At 40.4% G+C, this 26,432-nt stretch overlaps 1 protein-coding gene across 1 annotated transcript in view; it reads left to right on the top strand.

Moving 5' to 3' along the window:
- The first annotated feature begins 3,570 nt into the window (after nucleotides 1-3,570).
- LOC104114923 (large ribosomal subunit protein P1-like) overlaps nucleotides 3,571-26,432 on the top strand; it is a 146,656-nt gene continuing 123,794 nt past the window's right edge. Inside the window, exon 1 of the mRNA XM_070196663.1 lies at nucleotides 3,571-3,581. The gene's annotated coding sequence lies outside the window, so the exon portion shown is untranslated. The remainder of the gene's footprint in view (nucleotides 3,582-26,432) is intronic.

Below are 26,432 nucleotides of genomic sequence, written 5' to 3'. Positions count from 1 at the left end.
TAATTTTTTAGTATCCCTAGCTCTATCGTAGTCCATCTGAAGCATCACAAATCGTCGGAGCATAGCTGATACCGAGTGCGCAATATCATTCACGAGTGGATACAAAGGAATATAAGATATATGCTTCAAGATTAATCACTGTCGCACGATAAGGAATGAAAGAAGTGGAATTTCCTAATAGTTTCGCATCCTCTCGAAGATAAGTACAGACGTCTCTGTACCGATCCACAAGACTCTACTAAACTTGCTTATGACTCGTAGCACCTATGAACCTAGAGCTCTTATACTAACTTGTCACTACCCCAATTTCCCACCTTAGGATGTCGTGATGACACCTAGTCTCCATGACTAGGTAAGCCTAACACATGCTGATTAAATAACAGAATTGAAGAATTTAATCTTTTATCATAAACCATTAAATAACATACATATCCGCAAGAGGCCAATAGTTATACATTTTCCAAAATCGGTAGTACGAAGTCATAAGCACTACTAAAACACACTAGAATTTCTAAAAATAATACTATTTTGAATTTTAATTTAACAATAGCATAATGAAGTAAGATAGTGACTCCGAGGCCTGCGAACGTCAAACAGGTATACCTTGAAGTCTCTCACCGTGCAAACGCAACTCTCAACAACATAATCAGAATACCTGGATCCGCACAAAAATGTACAGAAGCGTAGCATGAGTACACCATAATGGTACCTAGTAAATATCAAGCCTAACATCGGTAGAGTAGTGACGAAGTCAGGTCATGACACCTACTAGACATAAAAACCTGTTCAAGATATACATAAGCTAACAATGAAAAGAACATCAATGTAAGACCAATGGCGGAAAAATTATTGATTTACAACCAACAATGAAGTAATAGAAACATAAATGGCAGCAAGTGGTAAACGAGTAATAAAGAAACAATATAATCAGAACACCGATTAGATATAAATGAACTCAAATAAGGAAAAATGGATGACAACTCAAATGATCAAATCGCTCCCAACGCGTGGACCTACACAAGAATTACCCCGAGGCACCACAAGTCATAGACCACAATTTTCAAATCTTACACATACAACACCTCGTGCCCACAATAACAATCACCTTCGCACGACAAAGTCCATGTTCTACCATGTACTTTGCAACCGTGATAAATATTAATTTAGATGAACGAAAGATATATTTAAACACCATAAAATATAATAACAATCTTGAATAAAGTAAGGTGTCAAATGAAATACTGAGTTTATTTTAGAAATCAAGTAAAGTAAAATAATATACAATTTGTACGAAACAGAGTATAAGATGGGTTTAGTTTAGAAATCAATAAAATTGAGTTAAAGTATCATTTTTAAATAAAGAAAAAATTAAGTTAAATTAACGAATTATATATAGAATTTGTTAGGGAAAAACATGATAACAATTTTAAGTAAGGTAAACACCTAATAGGGTGATGAGTATAATTTGAGAACCGAATTATAGTGAAACTTCGATAACCATATAGAATAATAAGGCACTGAGTGAGATAACGAGTTCTATCTTAAGAGGCACATAGAATAAAGCATGTAAGTAATTTTTTTATTTAAACCATTATGTTACCAATGACTCAACAGAATATGATATAGTGACTCTACACAATTAAATTCACATTGACAATCAATTCACCAAGTTATAATGGAGGCACATTGTAACGACCCAAAACCCACTATAAGCCGTGATGGCGCCCAACGTCGCCGTTGGGCAAGCCAACGGTGAACTATCACATTAATTATTCATTTTATTACTTTCGAAATCATAAATTTTATTAAGGAAGGAAATTTACACTTTTAAATCCACAAGAATGTACAGAACTAGTAGTTTATAAAAGAAATGAAAGGCGATAATGATATATAACTCCGTAAGCAACAACTAGCATATCCCAAAACTCGGTGTCAAAAATGCATGGGCATTTACTAAGGAATACAATAATAATATAACATCTGTCAGGAATGTAAATAAGACAGGATAAAGTAAATAGTACGATGAAGACTCTATGGTATGCGATGTGTAGACTGGAATGCAGCTCACCATAAAGTCTCCTCAACAGTTGCGCCTACGCGCCAAGATGACTACCAGATGAACATGTCGGTTCCTGCACATTTAGTGCAGAAGTGCATCATGAGTACGTTAATCAACACATACCCAGTAAGTGTCTAGCCTAACCCCAGAGAAGTAGTGACGAGGGGTCGAAGTCGACAGTTACTAGAGGTCCAATAAAGCAATATAATAAACCATAAGCAGATATGAAGCACACAATAATTATGGGGTAAATCTGTAAGTTACATAATCTTCCAAAAATTTCTTTTAAAGGTATGAATTTTTCAGTCTTGTATTCTACCGCAACAACTCAGATGTATCAAGTGCCAGTATCAACCAGATAAGGAATACCATATAAAATGCCAGGCATCAGTGGGAGGATAATCTCGTGAATATTCGACTGCCGGCGATATAACGCACGATTATGCCGAGGTCGTTCGATCCGATTCAGAATAATGTGTACACTGCCGAGGGTCGAGCCGTATGAACCATAGATGCATATATTATACTGCCAAGGCATTCGTTCCGCTCCACAAGAAATGAAGAAAATTATCGAATTACGAGACACGTGCTTACAATACAGTACATGAGCACAAAGTGAATATAATCTTTATTGTTTCTCAAATAACTTGCCAACCACTCAAGGTGATAAGGCTCAACCTAATATACATACATATATATATATATATATATATATATATATATATATATATATATATATATATATATATGTGTGTGTGTGTGTGTGTGTGTGTGTGTGTGTGTATATATATATAAATTTCTAAATCAATTTCAATTATGAATTCAATTAATTCAGAAAATAGAATGAGTTCAAATAATTTCAATATTATATGATAAAGCCCTAAGTCTACCCGGGCATAAGCATGCTTTAGCCACGTACAGACTCTCGCCACCTCGTGCGTACGTAGCACCCACAACTAGTAGCCGATAACAATTACATAACCTATGGGGTAGTTTCCCCCTCACAAGGTTAGACAGGAGACTTACCTCGCTCTAAAGTTCCATAACCGGCTCCAACGCCTCTCTAACACCTCAACTCAAAACCAAACGTCCCGAAACTAGTTAAACAACGTGTAAATAAATCAAAATATACTCCAATGCTTACAATTTAATAATTTATAATGATTCCCAACTTCGCTCGAAAGTCAATAAAGTCAACCCTCGGGCCCACGTGCCCGAATTCCAAATTTATTTGAAGATAAACTTTACCCATAACACCACGAACTCAAATATATAATTTATTCCTAATTTCATTTCCAAAATCATGGTGAAAATCCAAAATTATGAATTATAGGTCTTCCTCTTAAAATCCAACAATTTCAATGAAATTTTATAAATTTCCATGTGAAAATCCGTATATAATCCAAGTATTTAACTTGTAATAGGTGGGAATCACATACCTTGTGTTGCTCAATGAAAACCCCCTCAAACTAGCTCCTCAACTTTGGCCAACCCAAGAGAAAATGAGAGAAATCAGAGCTAAGTCTTGATTTAAAAGCACCACTGCCCTGCAACTTTCACACCCGCGGATCTCTAGCCGAACCTGCGGCAAAAACCATCGCATGTGTGGTTCTCTCCAAGCTAGGCAAATCTGCTTCTGTGAACCAAATTTCGCTCCCGCAGACCGCTTCTGCGGTCCACCCCATGCTCCTGCGCTCTCGCACATGCGGATACGTTCCGCTTTTGCGACCCCAGCTGCCCAACTCGCTTTCGGCTTCTGCGGAACATTCTTCGCATCTGCGGGCTCGCAGATACGCAAATATCCTTGCATTTGAGCCATCCCAGCTTAGTCCAAATGTCGCTTCTGCAACCACAATGCCGCGCCTATGGGCTCACGCCTGCGACCCTTTCCACACAGGTCCGATTGCATCAAATCCCAGCTGCCTCAACACTTCACCCAAGTCCAAACTCGATCCATTCAATCTGATTCGCACCCGGGGCCCCTGAGACCCCGTCCAATCACACCAACAAATCCCAATACCTTATACAAACTTATGCAAAAGCTCGAAACTCCACAAATAACATCAAAATCATGAATCGTCGATCAAAATCTTTCTTTCAACTTCCAAACTTCGATGAATGCGTCTGAATCATATCAAAACATTTCGGAATGACGCCAAACTTTGCGTCCCTATTTTAAGGCTCGGAACCCCAAATTGACATCGATAACACCAATGCCTACTTCGAACCAAACTTAGGAAATTCCTAAACCTTCGAAATGCCAACCGTCCATAATAAGCGCTGAAATGCTTCCGGACCACTCGGTAGCATGTTCGGGTTGAGTACCACTCGGTAGCATGTTCGGGTTGGATTGGGTGGCACGCCGCCACGGGTATGTTGTTCGGATCGGGTGCCATGTCACAACAGTATCATAGTTGGATTGGGTTGCACGCCGCAACATTGAGATTTTAAGTACAGTTCCCTATACTTATTTGTGTGCCTTGTTTCTTATCTCCGAGATGGAACCATAATATCAGCTTGGCCGTTTTATTCATTACATGGGCTGGGTAGTTCTTTTCCAGAGTTTGCTCCTCCGACAAGCTACAACTTGAATACGACACATAAGGAGGAGCAAACTCTGGAAAAGAACTACCCAGCCCACGTAATGAATAAAACGGCCAAGCCGATATTATGGTTCCATCTCGGAGATAAGAAACAAGGCACACAAATAAGTATAGGGAACTGTACTTAAAATCTCAATGTTGCGGCGTGCAACCCAATCCAACTATGATACTGTTGTGGCATACAACCCGATCCGAACAACATACCCGTGGCGGCGTGCCACCCAATCCAACAATATACCCGTGGCGGCGTGCCACCAAATCCAACTCTAAGACTCCTCGAAGATCATCTTTCTCGAGCCATCAATTTAGAAACACTAATTAGATTCTGAAACCGCTACACACCGCCATCTCCGACAACCGCTTCTCAGGAACCATTTCACAACACCCTGCCTCGGAGGCAAATCAAAGAAGACACAACACCGGTGAGCCTTAATGCGTTCAACAAGGACGACGACACCACATCATAATTGAGAATTCCACCACGCTCGAAAATATCAAGTCTCGTTACTTCATCAACCCAAGCCTGAACATCCATAGAACGATTGCCTTTCCTCTACTGGAATTAAGTGTTGAACCTCTAAACCATGAACCGAGAAATCCTCTTTTCGAGCCATTCACTGCCGCAATCCATAAATAAGCACCCTACCATCATACCAACACTGTGCGATAACAATGCATGAACATCATAATAATTTGTGAATAGCCTCCAAACCAAAGGAAATACAGATACTGAGCTGAAACAACAGAACATCTACCCAAATACGCAGGGAAAAACATCTTGCACCACGTCTACAGTACTACTACAACTCCTCGATGCCCAATTGATAACAAGCATCCCACGTCGCCTAAGATTAAGTAGGAAGGAAATAAAGGCATAAGCCTCAAAGGAATCAAATCACACGATGAGGAATCAAGAAGGGAAATGCTCCTAACAGCCCTGTAGTCTCTCAAAGATAAGTACAGACGTCTTCATACCGATCCACAAGACTCTACTAGACTTAGTCATGACTCATGAGACCCAAGTGAACTTAGATCTCTGATACCAAGCTGTCACAACCCAAAACCCACTATAGGTCGTGATGGCGCCCAACGTCGCCGTTGGGCAAGCCAACAGTGAACTATCCATTAATTGTTCATTTTATTACTTTCGAAATCATAAATTTTATTAAGGAAGGAAATTTACAATTTTAAATACATGGGAACGTACATAAGTAGTAGTTTATAAAAGAAATGACAGGCGGTAATGATATATAAATTCGTAAGCAACAACTAACATATCCCAAAACCCGGTGTCACAAGTGCATGAGCATTTACTAAGGAATACAATAATAATACAACATTTGTCCGAAATGTAAATAAGACAGGATAAAGTAAATAGTACGATGAAGACTTTGTGGGATGTGATGTGTAGCCTGGAATACAACTCACCATAAAGTCTCCTCAACAGCCGCGCCTACGCGCCAAGATGACCACCAGATAAACATGTCGGTTCCTGCACATTTAGTACAGAAGTGCAGCATGAGTATGTAAAACAATACGTACCCAGTAAGTATCTAGCCTACCCTGGAGAAGTAGTGACGAGGGGTCGACATCGACACTTACTAGAGGTCCAATAAAGCAATATAATAAATCATAAGCAGATATGAAGCACACAACAATAATGGGGTAAATCTGTAAGTTACATAATCTTCCAAATATTAAGTTATGAATTTCTCAGACTTGTATTCTACCTCAACAACTCAAATGCATCAAGTGCCAATATCAAACAGATAAGGAATACCATATAAAATGCTAGGCATCATTGGGAGGATAATCTCGTGAATATTCGACTGCCAACGATATAACGCACGATTGTGCTGAGGTCGTTTGGCCCGTTCCAGAATAATGTGTACACTGCCGAGAGTCGAGCCGCACGAACCATTGATGCATTATTATACTATTGAGACGTTCGGCCCGCTCCACAAGAAAGGAAGGAAATTATCAAATTACGACACACGTGCTTACAATACAGTACATGAGCACAAAGTGAATATAATCTTTACCGTTTCTCAAATAACTTGCCAACCACTCAAGGTGAAAGGCTCAGCCTAACACACACACACACACACACACACACACACACACACACACACATATATATATATATATATATATATATATATATATATATATATATATATATATGTGTGTGTGTGTATATATATATATATCAATTTCAATTATGAATTCAATTAATTAAGACAGTAGAATGAGTTCAAATAATTCCAATATTACATGATAAAGTTCTAAGTCTACACGGACATAAACATGTTTTAGCCACGTACAGACTCTCATCACCTCGTGCGTACGTATCACCCACAACTAGTATCACATAACAATTATGTCACCTAGGGGGTAGTTTCCCCTCATAAAGTTAGACAAATGACTTACCTCGCTCCGAAGTTCCATAACTGGCTCCAACGCCTCTCTAACACCTCAACTCATAGCCAAACATACCGAAACTAGTCAAACAACGTGTAAATCAATCAAAATATACTTCAATGCTTAAAATATAACAATTTATAATGATTCCCAACTCCGCTCAAAAATTCAATAAAGGCAACCCTCGGGCCCACGTGCCCGGATTCTGAAATATTCGAAGATAAACTTTACCCATAACACCATGAACTCAAATATACAATTTATTCCTAATTCCATTTCCAAAATCATGATGAAAAACCAAAATTATCAATTCTAGGTCTTCCTCTTAAAATTCCACAATTTCCATGAATTTCCATGTAAATATCTGTATATAATCCAAGTATTTAACTTGTAATATGTGGGAATCACTTACCTCGTTTTGCTCGATGAAAACCCCTCAAAATATATCCTCAACTTTGGCCAACCCAAGAGAAAATAAGAGAAATGAGAGCTAAGTCTCGACTTAAAAGCACCACGGCCCAGAGACTTTCGCAACCGCGGATCTCTAGCCGCACCTGCGGAAAAAACCATCGCAGGTGCAGTTCTCTCCAAGCTAGGCAAATCCGCTTATGCGGACAAAATTCTGCTCCTACGCGACTGTTTCTGTGGTCCACTCCATGCTCATGCGCTCTCGCATATGCGCAGACCTTTCTCTTCTGCGACCCCAGCTGCCCAGCTCGCTTTCCACTTCTGCGGAGCATTCTTCGCATCTGCGGGCTCGCATATATAGAAATATCCTCGCATTTGCGGCCATCCCAGCTCATTCTAAATGTTATTTCTGCGACCCCAATGCCGCACATGTGGGTTCGCGCCAGCGACCCTTTCCACACATGTGCATATTGTACCAGATCCCAGCCGCCTCAACACTTCACCCAAGTCCAAACTCGATCCGTTCAATCCAATTCACACCCGGCACCCCCGGGACCCCGTCCAATCACACCAACAAGTCCCAATGCCTTATACAAACTTATCCAAAAGCTCAAAACACCACAAATAACATTAAAATCATGAATCGACTTCAAAATCTTTTTTTCAACTTCCAAACTTCGACGAATGCGTCTGAACCGTATCAAAACATTTCGGAATGATGCCAAACTTTGCGTACAAGTCACAAATCACAATACAAACCTATTTCAAGGCACAGAACCCCAAACGGACATCGATAACACTAGTTCCTACTTCGAACCAAACTTAAAAAATTCTTAAACCTTCGAAATGCCAACCTTTCATAATAAGCATCGAAATGCTTCTGGACCACCCGATACTCAACCCGAACATACGCCCAAGTCTGAAATCTTCATACGAACCTATCAGAACCTTCAAATCCTGATTCCGAGGTCGTTTACCCAAAAGTTAAACCTTAGTCAACTATTCCAACCTAAAGTTTTTGAATTTAGAATTTTCCTTCCGAAACCACTCCGAACTACCTAAAATCCAATTCGCACCACACGTACAAGTCGTAATACATGAAGTGAAGCTACTCAAGGCATCAAACCACTAAACGACGCGCTAGAGCTCAAAACGAATGGTTGGGTCGTTACATACAGATTGGTATGTTAAAGCAACACAACAAATCACGTAGAATGCATGACTCACACAAGAAACCACAATTCTTCCAACACCAAGATAACAACGAATAACCAAACACAATCATAATGTGGATGAATGATTGAAGGAATAATAATGATCATTCAAATCAACAAGATGTTCTAACATGGAATGTACAATGAAAATCACAACCGAGGTACCTCCTCGTATTCACATTTCACAATGTCAATCACAATATTTCCTTATATCACCGCGTGAGCCTTACATTAAGTTTTGAAAATCATTTTTCTCGAAATAGCTACACGTGTTTTAGCCTACCTTATCTCACTACGTGGCTTCAAGTAGTTCCCCTACTAGAAACACGCGTATCACGCCCACCTTATCTCACCGCATGCGTATCAACCCCTAGCCTTATAACATCGCATGCGTATCAATATCACAAGACAATCACATCTCTCACCACAAGTGCCCTTATGCCACAACCTGCCACAAAATCAACAACACCAATATTTCCACAACAAATAGCCCATGGCTCAACCACAATGTGTACAAGAATTTCAACAATATTAAAATGAATGAGAATGCTCAACAAAGAAAGGTATCTCCACAATTAACAACTTCGCCTCAATGTGCTAACAGCTATTACAACTTCAACACCAATAACTCAATAAGATAATATTCCTGAAATAACAAATTCAATTAAAAGTAATTCAACAATTACGAGGTAACAAGACAAATAAGGAACTTCAACTAAAGCATATAAGAGCAAAATAACAAGTAATAGGTAGAACAAGTGCTAACAACGTCAAATAGAGCATGTAAGCGTAGATTAACAATGAGAGATATAACATGTTATAACATGGAAAGAGTCCAGATAATCTAAACCGGTCAAATATCACATATAGCCCGTGTACCCACTCGTCACCTTACGTACACGGCTTTCACATAACACAAATAGCACAATCAACCCAAATCCTAAGAGAGTTTCCCCCACATAAAGTTAGCAAGATACTTACCTCAACTAGGCCAACCCAACCCTCCGAAATAGCTTTTCCCCTAAAATTTGCCTCCACACGGCTCAAATCTAACCAAAAATGAATTAATAACATCAAACAATGCAAGAGAAATTAATTATAATAAATAAATCTATGATGTTTATATTTTCCCCAAAAAGTCAACAATAGTCAATGCCAGGCCCACCTTGGATTCTGAATCCAAGCTTACCCGAGCAAAGCCCGAACCAATACAAGCTCACACGAACAAAAACTAACTCAATCGGAATCTGATAGCTCAACCAATTTACCAAAACATCGCTCTTGGGTGTTCATAACCCAAGGGTCCAACACACACTAGTTGGATCCCATATCTACCGAAATACTCCTCCAAAACTCGCCTAATTTGAGTATATTGTTCTCCTAATATAGGAGAACAAAACCCCAAAAGAAATCGGGAAATAAACGTCTCTAACTCATTTTTAATTTTTAAAATTTAGGACATAACCATAGGTCTTGATTTAAAGAATTAAATGGGTTTTCAATTAAAACCATGGATTAAAGCTTAAACCAAGGGAATGAATCAAAGAGAAATACTTAGGTTATGGTTTGACTTAGGTTATGGTTTAGACCTTAACCCATGCCCAAAATCATCATACAAACTTATTGGAATAATTAAAACCTGATTTAGAGTCTGTATACCCAAAAGTCAAACCTTGGTCAATTCTTCCAACTTAAAACTTTTAAAACGAGAATCATTCTTCCAAATCAATCCTGAACCGCTTGAAAACTGAAACCAACTATAAACGCAAGTCATAGTATATAATATGAAGCTACCCAAAGTCTTAAACCATCGAATGGAATGCTAAAGCTCAAAACGATTGGTTAGGTCGTTACAAGATATGAGGTATTAATGGTATTGGCACATGAGTTGCCCGTGCAGAACGTGAGTTGTCCATGTGATTATGACTTGTAATATGGGCGCAAGATGCCTAGTGATTAGGGTTCGTGAACCAGGATCCGTGACTTATGGTTATAAGGTTTGGTACCTCGGGAAAATTCTTGAATAAACCTTGTGTGAAAGCGGTTGTTTGAGTTGTCACTTGTTTTCCTTACTTGGTTTCACCAGACTTAAACTGTATTCATCTTACTCTATGGTGTTATTACATGTTGTGCCTTATTGCTAATTGTTGCTTCTAGTTTTCTAGTACAAGTATTATTTTTGTTATTTTACCATGCGTAGCTTTATATTGATATTTTTCCCTATTAGTTTCACATTCGTACTTGTACATGTTATTAAAGACTAGTAGGTGTCTTGACTGTCCCTCGTCACTACTCCACCGAGGTTAGTCTTGGTACTTACTAGGTACCGCTGTGGTGTAATCATGCTACGCTTTCTGTATATTTTTGTGAAGATACAGGTACTTCGGAGTTTGTTGATCATTAGCTAGTTGATCAGGCATTGCTGTGGAGACTCAAGGTATACCTGTCGTCGCGTTTGCAGGCCACAGAGTCACCTTCTGATATATTACTTTGTACTGTTTATTTCTATTTCGGATCAGTTGTACTTAGAAATTTTCTAGTGAACTCAGTAGAGCATATGACTTGTACTACCGGTTTTGGAATATTGTATTGTACTTGGGATTGTTGGTTTATCATAGAAATTTCTGTTTCATGCTTAATAGTTATTTTTGGTTAAATTATGTTATTAATCCGGTGAGTATTAGGCTTACCTAGTCATAGAGACTAGTTGTCATCACGATATCTTACGATGGAAATTGGGGTCGTGACACTAATAAGATTCATGATTGAAGTTGGGATTGAAGAATATGCAGTAAAACTGATTATGTGATGTGTTAAAGTGCTTAGCAGGGTGAACCACTATTCCTAAATATATCCTACCTGCCCCTTAGCCCACATTACAACCATGAAAAGTCCTAATTGATTTTAGATTGAGCAAGCCTACATTAGTGGAGATTTACATTATGGGCAAGTCTATGGTACTAATTTCATGCATGTGACTTTTTTGTGAGAGTGAGCGACTTTCTTTGATGTATATGAGTCCTTAAAATATATTGAGCGTGTGATTTGAATGTGTGACATTGAGTCGGATTTTGATGCTAGAATTATTATTAGCATGTTTTCTTCGTTGTGAATATTTCTTTTGAAGAATGCCATAAGAAAAAGGAAGTGCATGTGATTGCATATGCAAAGATTTAATTATTGCTGTCAACCATAGTCATTGGTATAGATTGCTTCTATAATTATGTGTAAATTGTTGGTTGACTCGAAGACGAGCAACGTATAAGTGTGGGGGTAGTGATGTTTGGCTATAATTATATATTTTTAGTACATTACTTACCTTAGATTTTGGTATTGTACTATGTTTGTGCTTAATGTTACTTACCTTAGATTTTAAAGTTAAATTGTACTATGTTTATGCTTAATTGAGTTTATTTTATGTATAGGTACTTTAGAGATGAAATTGAAGCAAAGTAGAGATTTTATGTATATTTTATACACTACAAGAATAAATTTATGACTATTTAATTATTGGATAATGATTAAAGTTAAATATTACAAAAGAAGACAAAAGAAACAATTGCAAAGAATTGATAAGTTAAGGAAAAGAATGAGAAACAAAGCAAAAGTTAGGCAGCAATTGAAAGAACGCCCAAGCATACGTGAAACGCTACTGGATTCAGCACTAGGCCAGCGCCTCGCGCTGGTCTGGACGCTGTGGTGCGTGATTTTTCTTATTTCGCCTGAGACAAGGTTATTTGGGTCCTACACGGCCCCAACTCATATAAAAGGGGTCCTAAACCTAATTTGGACGATATATAACAGACATAGAAGGGGAATTCACGCGAGGAAACACAGACCACGCTTGGAGGAGGCTTCCAACTACTTTTTCTTCTCTTCCCTTCCTTTAATCTCATAATTTATTAGTTCTAGAGTTTTGGGTGCTTCATGAACATTGTAGTTTGAAGCTTGAATTGTTATAATTATTTTATTATATTGGTTTATTTATTCAGTTTTGCACTTAATTATTTGATTGCTTGATCACCAATTAAATACTATCTACGAATCTAGGATTGAACTTGGGAGAGGGAATTCTAGATTTCATATGAGATTGAGTAGAGCAATATCTTGAACTCGAGTATCGGGAACGGATTTGCGGTTAGGATAGGAATATACCTAATCACCTTACTTGGTTATTATACGGGAATTGTTAATGCATTCTTGTTAATCCTAATTCCATAGGAATATAGGCGTTAGGTTAGCTTGAATAGGCGAGTAGTACTTCGGGAGAAGGCTACGAGCAATATTAACCCTGTCAATTAATAAACCAGATAAATTAATTAAACGAAATAAGTGGAAAACTCAACGGGATTGTTAGCTAAGCCATAGCTCTGGAATATTTTCTCTCATTGAATTTATCTCTAAGATTGCAGACTTGTTTTCTTTAATTTCTTAGTTTTCGACTCTAGATTAGTTGTAGTTAATAATCTTTAGAAAAGTGCTTGAATAGATTAATTGTCTTAGTTTAATTTAGTAAATAGTTAATCACAAGTCCTTGTGAGTACGATATTTGGACTTACAATCCTATATTACTTGTCGACCACGTATACTTGCGTGTGCATTTTGGAGCAACGACTTTTTGGCGCCGTTATAGGGGACTTAGAAATTAACTGTTTTACTAGATTAGATTTTTACTTTTGGTCTATTCAATTTTTTTTTTATCTTAGTTTAATATTCTATTATCTTTGTTGACATGGCATCTTGGAATGAAAATTGGTCAAATATTGGTTATTCTTATTTTGGTGATCCCTGTCCATATTGTGGAGGACCACACTTGTGGCAAAATTGTGAATCTCAATCTTATGGGTGGAATTTTTGTAATGGGTGTGGTTGTCAAGGTGGCCATTGGGATGGTTGTTCTAATTCTTTTTACCTTTCACTGAGCCCTTATTACGATATTTCTAATAATATTTATGAGTTTGATAGGAGCAATGAAGTGGAGGATGTGGAACGTGCTGCCCGTATTATGGACATGGTGAGGCAAGTAGCCGAGCAACAAGATGAAATTCACAAAAAACAGCCTTAGCAATAGAAGGACTGCATGTTAGAATGGAAGAATTAATGGCCAATTTTCAAGAACCTCAACTCGACGAAGAGAGCGAGTTCCCACAAGAAGATAACTTTAAAGAAGCAGATATCGTGAGCAAATCTTGGCTAGAAGAACAAGCTCAACTGGCTCAATTGAATAAAAAGGTTGAGGCGTCTGATGCCCTACAACCAATTTTTGTGGATACTGACCAGCTTGTGGAGCGGAAAGAGGAATTCCAACTATTTAACCAAAATATTATTAATGATGCCAAGGTTAAGGAAGTGTGCAAAAGTGTGGATGTTAAAAGTAAAGCGTTTTTAGCATTTGAGCATATTGGACCTCATTCTAAACACTTTTCAACAGTGTGCTTGGTTGGTGACACGAAAATTGATTCATTCGAGCCTGTGGAGGAGTCAATGCATGGGGAACTTTCATGACCCCAAATTCCTTCCGTAGGATATCGTGATGGCACTCTAAGACTAGGTAAGCCTACTAAATATCCGGAAACATTAAATAAGATATTAAAACTTGAACATCCCAACAATTTCATAAAAAGAATCTACCAAAACTTAATACGTAAAATCCCAAAACCTGGTGAGACATAAGTCACAAGCTCTAAATATAGTACCGAACAATCCTATACATCGCTGTCAATCAAAATGTAAAGAAGTAAGAAAAGAACGGGATAGAAGGGGACTCCAAGGCCTGCGAACGCGGGCAGGTGTACCTTAAAGTCTCCAAAGCAGCAACACAACGGACAAATATCGAGGTTGATTGGATGCACCTAGATCTGCACAAAAACATGTGCAGAAGCGTAGTATGAGTACACCACAACGGTACCTAGTAAGTGCCAAGCCTAACCTCGGTAGAGTAGTGACGAGGTCAGGTCAGGGCCCTACTAGGAATAATAGGAAAAACAAGGCAGAAGATATAATAATGTAATAAAATGACAGAAAAGTGCAACAATAGAAATTCATAAAAGATAACAACACGGAATCAAAGAAGACAATTACAACACGTAAGGAAACACAAATCTTACAAGTTAAGGAACAACAACAACAATACAGCAAACAGAGGAAAACAACAAGGGCACTCCCAAGGTACCGCCTCGTAGTCCCAAAAGTAAATATCTCACAATGGCACGACAGAAACCTCGTGCAAACAATAACAACCGCACAACAGAAATCTCGTACTACAATAACAACTCGCACGGCAAAAATCTCTTTCCACAATAACAATCCGCACGGAAGAAACCTCGTGCCACAACCAACAATCATCACGAAAACCAACACATAAAAATTGAAACAATGATAATACAAGCAAAGAATCCTACAGTTTAAGAATGAATACTGAATCAAGGAAACAGGTAATTCAACTACACATGTTATGCAAATTGCAAATAAGAGGTAATACACATATACATGTGAAATTAGGCTAAACATGATAATTACACATGCTAGAGTATCTCAATTAAGGTATAGAAAAGAAACTACTTTAAAAAACTGAAATTTTAACATTTAGCCCATGTACGCACTTGTCACCTCATGTACACGCCCCTCACGTATTGCAATTTACCATAACAGTACCAAATCCTAAGGAAAATTTCCCCCACACAAGGTTAGACAAGTCACTTACCACAAAGCTCACTCAATCAATCAATAAGAAGGCCTTTCCCTCAATTTTCCAACTCCGATCGGCTTGAATCTTGCCAAAACAATTTCATACTATAAATATAACTCTAGGAAACTAATTTAAATAACGAAATTACGACTTTAGCAAAGAATTGAAAAATCGCTCCAAAAAGTCGACTCGGGCCCACGTCTCGAAACCCGACAAAAATTACAAAAACCGAACACCCATTCGATATCGAGTCCAACCATATAATAATTATTCAAATCCGACCTCATTTCGCCTTTCAAAACCCAAAAACTTACTCTAAGAAGTTCTACCACTTTTTCCCAATTTTTCCTACTCCAATCCTTAATTACATAATAAAAACAATGATAGATTAGTGTAATTTAACCAAAAATTGAGTCAACAACTCTTACCCCCAACAATTCCTCTGAAAATCCCTCGCATTTTCACCTCAAATCGAGCTCTCAAAGTCCCAAAATGAATTATGAAATCAAACCCTCGATCTTCCCCTTTTCTGGCCAATGACTTCTGTTTCTGCAGCCTTTGGGCCGCTTTTGCGACGCCGCACCTGCGGAAAAACCATCGCAGGTGTGGATTCCACTTAGGTCTAGGAGTTACACTTCTGCAGACCATGGCTCGCACCTGCGAGCACACTTCTGTGGAGAAAGAGACCGCTCCTGCGAACATGCCAAAAGCCTCTCCCCACTTTCGCTTCTGCGGAGGAAAAGGCCGCGCCTGCGGAGGCGCACCTGCGCCCAGGTGTCCACACCTGCGAGCCCAGCCCCTGGAGTCTCCTTTCACTTCTGCGCTTAAACCTCCGCACCCGCGATTCCGCACCTGCGGTCAAACCCTCCGCAGGTGTGATGACACTAGCAAGCCTGTGACTTCAACAATGAAGCTAAGTGCAAAATTGGTCCGAATTTGATCCGAACCACACCCGGGGCCCTCGGGACCCCGTTGGAATATACCAACAAGTCCTAAAAGATCATACAAACTTTTTCGAGCCTTCAAATCACATCAAACAACGGTAAAACCATGAATTGCGCATCGATTCAAGCCTAACGAATTTTGGAACTACTAACTTCTACATCCGATGCCGAAACCTATCAAATCAAGTCCGATTGACCTAATATTTTGCACACAAGTCATAATTGACATTACGGACCTACTCCTACTTCTAGAATCGGAATCCGACTCTTATATCTAAAAGTCCACTCCGATCAAACTTTCCAAAAATCATCCAACTTTCCAACTTTTGTCAATTGACGCCGAAATGACCTACGGAACTCCAAATCAACATTCGGGCACGCTCCTAAGACAAAAATTACCATATGGAGCTATTGGAACCATCAAAACTCCATTACGGAGTCTTCTTCACACAATTCAAACTATGGTCAACTCCTACGAAATAAACTTCAATTTTTAAGAACTATGTGTCCCATTTTACTCCGAAACCAAAAACCAACCCTCCCGGCAAGTCACATAATCATATAATGAACTAGAGGGAGCAAAAAATGGGGGATCGGGGCTAGCACTCTCAAAATGACCGGTCGGGTCATTACATTCTCCCCATCTTAAAATAAACGTTCGTCCTTGAACGAGTTTAAATACATACCTGAAGTGGTGAAAAGATGAGGATAACGGCTACGCATATCATGCTCGGTATCCCAAGTCGCCTCCTCGACTGGCTAACCCCTCCACTGAACCTTCACTGAAGTGATGTTCTTTGACCTCAACTTTTGAACCTACCTATCCAAAATGGCCACCGGCTCCTCAACATAAGATAGATCCTTGTCCAACTGGACTGAGCTGAAGTCTAACACATGAGATGGATTGCCGTGATACTTCCGAAGCATAGAAATATGGAACATTGTATGAACTGCAGAGAGACTAGGTGGTAGAGCAAGTCTGTAAGCCACCTCTCCAACCCTCTCAAGAATCTCAAAAGGCCCGATATACCTAGGGCTCAACTTTCCCTTCCTCCTGAACCTCATAACGCCCTTTATGGGCAAAACACAAAGCAAGACCCCTTCCTCAACCATGAATGCAATGTCGCAAACCTTTCGATATGCATAGCTCTTCTGTCTGGACTAGGCTGTATGAAGTCGATCCTAAATCAATTTAACCTTTTCCAAAGCATCCTGGACCAAATATGTACCCAATAGCCTAGCCTCACCCGGCTCAAACCAAACCACCGGGGACCGGTACCGCCTACCATACAAATCCTCATACGGGGCCATGTAAATGCTTGACTGATAACTATTATTATAGGCAAACTCCGCAAGTGGAAAGAATTGATCCCAAGAACCCCCAAAATCCATCACACATGCACGAAGCATATCCTCCAATATATGAATAGTGCGCTCAGACTGTCCGTCCATCTGAGGGTGAAATGATGTACTCAACTCCACCTGAGTACCCAACTCGTGTTGTACGGCTCTCCAGAACCACGATGTAAATTGCGTACCCTGGTTAGAGATGATAGATACTGGCATGCCTTGAAGCCTGACAATCTCGCGAATGTAAACCTTAGCCAGCTGCTCCAAAGAGTAAGTAGTAACCACATGAATGAAATGTGCTGACTTGGTCAATCTATCCACAATCACCTAAACTGCATTGAACTTCCTCTGAGTCTATGGGAGCCCAACAACGAAATCCATAGTGATCCACTCCCATTTCCCCTCCAAAATATCTAGCTTCTGAAGCAATCCACCTGGTCGTTGATGCTCAATCTTTACCTGCTGACAATTTAGGTACTGAGCTACATAATCTACTATGTCCTTCTTCATTATCCTCTACCAATAATACTCCCTCAGGTCCTGATACATCTTCACGGCACCTGGGAGAATGGAGTATCACGAACTGTGAGCCTCCTGGAGAATTAACTCACGCAAACCATCTACATTAGGCATACATAGCCAGCCCTGCATCCATAATACACCGTCATCTCAAATAGTGACTTCCTTGGCATCACCGTGCTGAACTGTGTCCTTAAGGACAAGTAGATGGGGGTCATCATACTGACTCTCTTTGATACGATCATAAGGAAAAGACTGAGAAACCACATAAGCCATAACTCGGCTCGGCTCGAAAACATCCAATCTGACAAACTGGTTGGCCAAGGCCTGAACATCCAAGGCTAAAAGCCTTTCTGCTACGGATAGATATGCTAAACTTCCCAAACACTCCGCCTTGCGACTCAAGGCATGGGCCACCACATTGGCCTTCCCAGGATGATAGATAATGGTGATGTCATAGTCCTTAAGAAACTCCAACCATCTCCGCTGCAGCAAGTTAAGATCCTTCTGTTTAAACAGATGTTGTAGACTCCGGTGATTGGTGTAGACCTCACAAGGGACACCATACAAATAGTGTCGCCAGATCTTCAAGGCGTGAACAATAGCTTCTAACTCAAGGTTGTGGACAGGATAGTTCTTCTCATGCACCTTTAGTTGTCTAGATGCGTAGGTAATTACCCTACCATCCTGCATCAACCATGTGCCGAGACCAATGCGCAACGCATCACAATACACCGTATAAGACCCCAAACAAGTAGGCAATACCAATATTGGGGTTGTAGTCAAGGAATTCTTGAGCTATTTAAAGCCCTCCTCACACTCCTCGTTTCACCTAAATGGAGCACCCTTATGGGTCAACCTGGGCATAGGTGCTGCAATAGACGAGAAACCCTCTACAAATCGACGGTAATACCCCCCCCAAGCCAAGAAAACTCCAGATCTTTGTAGCTGAGGACGGTCTAGGCCAACTGTGCACTACTTCAATCTTCTTCGGATCTACCTTGATCCCCTTACTCGATACTACATGACCCAAAAATGCCACTGAATCTAGCCAGTATTCATATTTTGAAAATTTTGCATATAACTTCTTTTCTCTCAATGTCTGAAGCACAGTCCTCGGGTGCTTCTCATGATCCTCCCGACTCCGAGAGTACACCAGAATGTTGTCAATAAACATAATGATGAAAGAGTCAAGATAGGACTTAAATACACCATTCATTAAGTGCATGGATGTTGTTGGGGAGTTGGTCATCCCAAAAGACATCACAAGGAACTGATAATGACCATACCGAGTCCTGAAAGCAGTCTTCAGGATATCTGGCTCCCGAATCTTCAACTGTTAATCTTTAGAACACTCTGGCACCCTGAAGTTGATCAAATAGGTTATCAATACAGGGCAATGGATATATGTTCTTCACTGTAACCTTGTTCAACTGGCGATAATCAATACACATTCGCATAGAACCATACTTCTTCTTTACAAATAAGACTGAAGCACCCCAAGGTGTCACATTGGGCTGAATGAAGCCCTTATCGAGCAACTCTTGCAATTGTTCCTTTAACTCTTTTAACTCTGATGGGGCCATATGATAGGGTGGAATAAAAATGGGCTGAGTGCCCGGTAACAAATCAATACCAAAGTCGATATCCCTATCGGGCAGCATGCCCAGAAGATCCGCCGGGAATACGTCTAGATAATCCCTCACTATCAGAACTGACTCAACGGTAGGAGTATCAACACTAACATCCCTCACATATGTCAGATACGCATCACACCCTTTCTCAACCATCCGATAAGCCTTTAGAAATGAGATAACTCTGATAGGAACATAATCTAAAGTACCTTTCCACTTTAGCCGCGGTAGACCTGGCATAGCCAACGTCACTATCTTGGCGTGACAATCAAGAATAACATGATAGGGGTAAGAACCAGTCCATGCCAAAGATAACATCAAAATCCACCAAACTGAGCAATAATAAATTGGCTTTAGTCTCAAAACCACTAAGAACAACCAAACCCGACCGATACACATGGTCAATATAACAATAGAATCTCCCACGGGTGTAGACACATAGACAGGAGAACTCAAAAATCACGGGATACATCCAAATACGGAGCAAACTAAGATGACACATAATAATAAGTGGAGCCTGGATCAAATAAGACTGATGCATCTCTACGACAGACCGGAACAATACTTGTGATGATAGAGTCGGAGCAACTGCCTCCTTCTCAGCAGGAAGAGCATAGTATTTGGCACGGCCTCCCCCTCTAGGGTGACCTCTACCTACTCGACCTCCACCTCTAGCTGGCTGTGTAGGTGGAGTGGTAGCTGGTGCTATAATCATAGCCTGAGGACCCGGTGGGTCACGCAGTGCCTGAGTGGTCTGTGGAGGTGCATGCCTCCTCAGCCTGGGGAAATCCCTCACCATATGACGAGTGTCACCACACTCGAAACAAGATCACAGAGGACGTGGTTGTTATGTCTAGCTCGAGCCTGTTCAGCTGGACTAATCGTTGGAGGCACTCCGTGTAAGAGATGCACTAGACATTGGCGGTGCATAATAAGGAGCAAGGGGCCTAGGAGTGGCCAAAGTACAGCTAGCGGCTGGAAGTGCTGAATGAACAGGGAAACTCACATAACCCCTACCCTGACGAGCTACAGCGGGGGAGCGAATACCACTATATGTGCCAGACTCTCAAGACCTCTTGGCCTCTCTCTCCCCCCTCTCCCGAGTCAGCATACCCTCCAAACTCCTAGCAATCCCCACTACCTACTGGTATGCGATGTCCATCTCCAACTCTCAGGCCATGCTAAATCTAATACTGGGGTTGAGCCCCTCGATAAATCGATGAACCCTTTCTCTAACAGTAGCAACTAAGGCTGGTGCATGCCAAGCCAAATCATTGAACCGGACCGTATAGTCCGACACGGTCATAGAACCTTGGCGCAACTGCTCAAACTCTACGCGCCATGCATCTCTGAGACTCTAGGGGACATACTCCCTCAAGAACATATCTGACAATTGAGTCCAAGTGAGTAAAGCTACCTTTAATGGACTACCCAACTAATATGCTCGCCACCACTGATAGGTCGCTCCTCTAAGCTGGAACGTAGTGAAAGAAACCCCACTAGACTCCGCAATACCCATAGTAGGGAGGATACAGTGAAACTCATCAAGAAAACCTTGGGCATCCTCTGACGCCAAGCCACTGAAAGTAGGAGGGTGGTACTTCTTGTACCTCTCGAGCCTGAGCTCCTCCTCCTCAGAAACTGTTGCCCTAACCTCGGGCTAAACTGGGGCTACCGGCTGCATTGGTATGACCTCTGGAACCTGGTCAACCTGGACCCGCTACTCTGGTATACTGGCGGCGGGAGTCTGTGCTCCTCCCCCGGCCTAAGATGTGGCAGAAGCAAGTGGTATCAACCCTGCTTGAGCCAAAGTGCTGAACATGCTCAGAAAACTGAGCAAGAGTCTCCTGGAGGGCTGGTGCAGTAACAGGCGTCTCAGGTGCCTGCCCTTCAACTGGAGCTACTGGTGGCTCCTCTGTAGCAGCTCGTGCGGGTGCTCTAGTTGCACCACATGGACGTCTTCGGCCTCTACCCCGGCCCATGCCTCTCGCGGCTCTAGCAGGGAGTGCGGGTGTCTGGTCATCAGATCCAGCTATACGTGTCCTCACCATCTGTGAGAAAATAGAAAGACAGAAATTTAGAATCCGTATTCAAAAATTTTGCATGATAAGGAATCAAAGAAGTGAGGCTTTTCCTAACAGTTCCATAGCCTCCCGAAGATAAACACATACGTCTCCGTACCGATCCGCGAGACTCTACTAAACTTGCTTGTGACTCATAACACCTATGAACCTAGTGCTCTGATATCAACTTGTCACGACCCCAAATTCCCTCCATAGTATATCGTGACGACACCTAGTCTTTAAAACTGGGTAAACCTAATCAATATACGGAAACATTAAATAAGAGATTAAAACTTGAACATCCCAACAATTTCATAAAATGAATCTACCAAAACTCAATACGTAAAATCCCAAAACCTGGTAAGATATAAGTCACAAGCTCTAAATACAGTATCGAACAATCCTATACATCACTGTCAATCAAAATGTAAAGAAGTAAGAAAAGAACGGGATAGAAGGGGACTCCAAGGCCTACGGACGCGGGCAAGTGTACCTTAAAGTTTCCAAAGCAGCAACACAACGCACTAATATCGAGGCTGATAGGATGCATCTGGATCTGCACAAAAATATGTGCAGAAGCGTAGTATGAGTATGCCACAACGGTACCCAGTAAGTGCCAAGCCTAACCTCGGTAGAGTAGTGACGAGGTCAAGTCAGGGCCCTACTAGGAATAATAGGAAAAACAAGGCAAAAGATATAATGATGTAATGAAGTGATAGAGAAGTGTAACAATAGAAATTCATAGAAGATAACAACACGGAATAAAAGAAGACAATTACAACAGGTAAGGAAACACAAATCTTACAAGTTAAGGAACAACAACAACAATGCAGCAAACATAGGAAAACAACAAGGGCATTCCCGAAGTACCATCTCGTAGTCCCAAAAGTAAAAATCTCACAACGGCACGACAGAAACCTCGTGCAAACAATAACAACCGCACGGCAAAAACCTTGTGCTACAATAATAACCCACACGGCAGAAACCTCGTGCCACAATAACAATCTGCAAGGCAAAAACCTCGTGCCACAATAACAATCCACACGGTAGAAACCTCATGCCACAACCAACAGTCATCACGAAAACCAACACATAACAATTAAAACAATGATGATACAAGTAAAGAATCCTACAGTTAAAGAATGAATACGGAATCAAGGAAACAGGTAATTCAACTACGCATGTTGTAAAAATTGCAAATGAGTGGTAAGACACGTAGACATGTGAAAATAGGCTAAACATATTGACTACACATGCTAGAGTAGCTCAATTAAGGTATAGAAAGGAAACTACTTAAATAAAACCGAAATCTCAACATTTAGCCCGTGTACGCACTTGTCACCTCGCGTACACGGACCTCACATATTGCAATTTACCATAATAATACAAAATCCTAAGGGGAATTTCTCCCACACAAGGTTAGACAAGTCACTTACTTCAAACCTCGCTTAATCAATCAATAAGAAGGCCTTTCCCTCGATTTTCCAACTTCGATCGGCTCAAATCTAGCCAAAACAATTTCATACTATAAATATAACTCTAAGAAACTAATTTAAATAATGAAATTACGACTTTAACAAAGAATTGAAAAATCGCTCCAAAAAGTTGACCTATGCCCACGTCTCGAAATTCGACCAAAATTACAAAAACTGAACACCCATTCAACATCGAGTCCAACCATACAAGAATTATTCAAATCCGACCTCATTTCGCCTTTCAAAACCCAAAAACTTAGTCTAAGAAGTTCTACCACTTTTCCCTAATTTTTCCAACTCCAATCCTTAATTAGATGATAAAAATAATGATAGATTAGTGTCATTTAACCAGAAATAGATTCAACAACTCTTACCCCAATAATTCCTCTGAAAATCCCTCGCAATTTCGCCTCAAACTGAGCTCTCAATGTCCCAAAATGAATTGTGAAATCAAACCCTCAAATTTTCCCTTTTCTGCCCAGTGACTTCTGCTTCTGCGGTTTTTGGGTCACTTCTGCGACGCCGCACCTACGGATAAACCATCACAGGTGCGGATTCCACTTAGGTCCAGGAGTTCCTTTTCTGTGGACCATGGCTCGCACCCGCGAGCCCGCTTCTGCGGAGAAAGAGACCACTTTTGCGAACCTGTCCAAAGCCCCTCCTCCACTTCCCCTTCTGCGGAGGAAAAGGCCGCGCGTGCGGAGGCGCACCTGCAAGCCCAGCCCTTGGGTCTCCTTTCTCTTCTGCGCTTAAACCTCCGCACCTGCAATTCTGCACCTGCGGTCAAACCCTCCGCATGTGTGATGACACCAGCAGGCCTGTGACTTCAGCAATGAAGCTAAGTCCAAAATTAGTCTGAATTTGATCCGAACCACACCCGGGGCCCCCGGGACCCCGTCCGAATATACAAATAAGTCCTAAAACATCATACAAACTTATTCGAGCCTTCAAATCACATCAAACAATGCTAAAACCATGAATTGCGCATCGATTCACGCCTAAAGAACTTTAGAACTACTAACTTCTACATCTGATACCGAAACCTATCAAATCAAGTCTGATTGACCTCTAAATTTGCACACAAGTTATAATTGACATTATGGACCTACTCCCACTTACTAAATCAGACTCCGACCCCGATATCAAAATGTCCACTACCGGTCAAACGTTCCAAATATCGTCCAACTTTCCAACTTTCGCCAATTAACGCCGAAATGACCTACGGACCTCCAAATCAACATTCGTACATGCTCCTAAGACAAAAATCACCATACAGAGCTATTGGAACCGTCAAAACTCCATTCCAAAGTCGTCTTTATACAATTCAAACTACGGTCAACCCCTACGACTTAAACTTCTATTTTTAGGGACTATGTGTCCTATTTCACTCCGAAACCAAAAACAAACCCTCACGGCAAGTCACGTAATCACATAATGAAATAGAGGGATCAAAAAATAGGGGATCGGGTCTAGCAATCTAAAAACTACTGGCCGAGTCATTACTGGAGCAAAGTGCCTATATTTTAAAATTTGTGATGCCAAGGAGACAAAACGATATCCCTCACATAAAGGCCAAGAAGTGCAAGATGCTACAATTTTTACCTGGCTCTTTTGTATTTGTACCACCGCCCCAAGAACATGACAGAAAAATTGATGCAAAATTGGGGGCGCAATTCATATCCTGAAAATGGAAGAAAAAGTGGTGAAAGTGGAGCAAGTCGTGCCACGACTCTAAATAAGGCGCTTGTTGGGAGGCAACTCAATTCTATTTTTTTCTTTTTACTTTTATTTAATTTTTTTATTGTGTTATCATTGTAGTGTTGTTTTTTGTGTTTTGTAGGACTAGGAGCATGGAATCAAAGCCAATAGACCTGTGAAAAATCAAGCAGGTGGTTAAAACTAAGTGTGTGGGGTGCCCGCACAAAGGACTATACTTGAGAGAAGTTTGAGTATCCCTTGAGCTATTAATTCTTCGGTCTTTGGCCTACCAGGGAGTATCTTTTATCCTCTTGTTATTTACAGTGTGCATTGAGGACATTTCACAATTTTAAGTGTGGGGTGAGGAGATTGTTTGGGTGATTTTTTGTGCTATTCTAGCTTAATTGTAGTATTCTTTCTTAGTGTAATGATTTTTGTAAAATAAAAAAAAATACAAAAAAAAATTGAAAAACAGAAAAATCCAAAAAAAAACACATGTCTTTTATTTTTTTTTAAGGTAGTAATAATCCCCTGTGATTTTTCTTTGTGCCTCGATTCTTTTCCATGGGATGTAGTTTGAACCGGGTAGTAGTTATTTTTAGAGTAGATTAGGATTTAGGAAATAAAAGGAGGAAGAATGATGTAATTCTTAGGCGCCCTTGACTTGTTTGATAGTAGTATATTTAGGCTTTGTCATGTGTAGTATCTTCCCCTATATTTTGAAATTGTTCATAATGCCTTGATGAAATTGGATAGCATGTCTTTTGACGCCTATGTCTCTTTTGCTTCACTTATATTCACTTTGTGCTAAATGCTTAATATCTTGTGGCTGTGTGAATACTTGCATTATTGGAGAGTCGGAATGAGACCGTCCTTAGTGAGTCATGTGTCATGTGTCATGTGTGAAGTGAGATTTTGTGTAGTCCATGTTATTGTGATTGAGTCTAGAACTTGCCCGGTATGTGAGTTGAAGTGAAATTTCAGGTAATGCTCGATTTGAAAAAAGATTTTAGGCCTTCTTTGATCTTTTTGATCTTAATTAATTGCTTATCACAAATAAAATTTATCCCTAGTAAACCCTTTTGAGCCTATAGACTTTTATTTGGCACCCACATTAAGAGCCATACCCCTTTTATTCTTAATTGACATTATTTTGATCATGCTACCTCTTAAGGCACTTTAATTGTGAAATGAGCGCCTAGAAGAAGTAAGGACTAAGTGTGGGGTGGATGATGTTGGGTGATCAAGCCATGAGTGCATTGTGACATTGAGTCAGTTTTTGATGCTAGGATTATTATGAGCAAGTTGTCTTCATTGTGAATGTTTCTTTTGAAGAATGCCATAAAAAAAAGGGAA

The sequence above is a fragment of the Nicotiana tomentosiformis genome, chromosome 3 (genome assembly GCF_000390325.3).
Source record: "Nicotiana tomentosiformis chromosome 3, ASM39032v3, whole genome shotgun sequence".
NCBI lineage: Eukaryota > Viridiplantae > Streptophyta > Magnoliopsida > Solanales > Solanaceae > Nicotiana > Nicotiana tomentosiformis.
The sequence above is the reverse complement of the archived record's forward strand: the minus strand, read 5'-3'. Positions and strand labels throughout refer to the sequence as shown.